Source organism: Arachis duranensis, unplaced genomic scaffold (genome assembly GCF_000817695.3).
Source record: "Arachis duranensis cultivar V14167 unplaced genomic scaffold, aradu.V14167.gnm2.J7QH unplaced_Scaffold_26529, whole genome shotgun sequence".
NCBI lineage: Eukaryota > Viridiplantae > Streptophyta > Magnoliopsida > Fabales > Fabaceae > Arachis > Arachis duranensis.
The window spans coordinates 34,629-35,209 of record NW_026264904.1 but is presented as its reverse complement, the minus strand read 5'-3'; positions in this window follow the sequence as shown (position 1 = coordinate 35,209).

Sequence of the window (581 nt, the reverse complement as noted above, 5' to 3'; positions counted from 1 at the left end):
TTTTTAAAATCAAATCTTTTTAAAATTGTTTTCAAATCATATCTTTTCAATCATATCTTTTTAAAACCATAACTTTTCAATTATATCTTTTTAATCACATCTTTTTCAAAACAGTTTTTAATCATATCTTTTTTATTTCCAATTTCAAAATCTTTTTCAAAAATCACTTTATTTCTTTTTCATTTTCATTTTCGAAAATTAAGTATTGTTTTTCAAAAATGTTTTCAAATTTTCTACTTAATTTTCGAAAATCACTTCCCTCCTTCTCCGAAAATTTCTTCCCCTCTTCTCACATCCTTCTATTTATGGACTAACACTACTCCTCAATGCACAATTCAAACTCTATCTTTCCTTGATAAGTTCAAATTTTCTACCTCTTCCTTCTATTTTTCTTTTCCTCTGACACCTCCAAGGAATCTCTATACTGTGACATAGAGGATTCCATATTTTCTTGTTCTCTTCTCTTTCATATGAGCAGGAACAAAGACAAGAGCATTCTTGTTGAAGCTGACCCTGAACCTGAAAGGACCCTAAAGCGAAAGCTAAGAGAAGCTAAGGCACAACTCTCTATAGAGGACCTG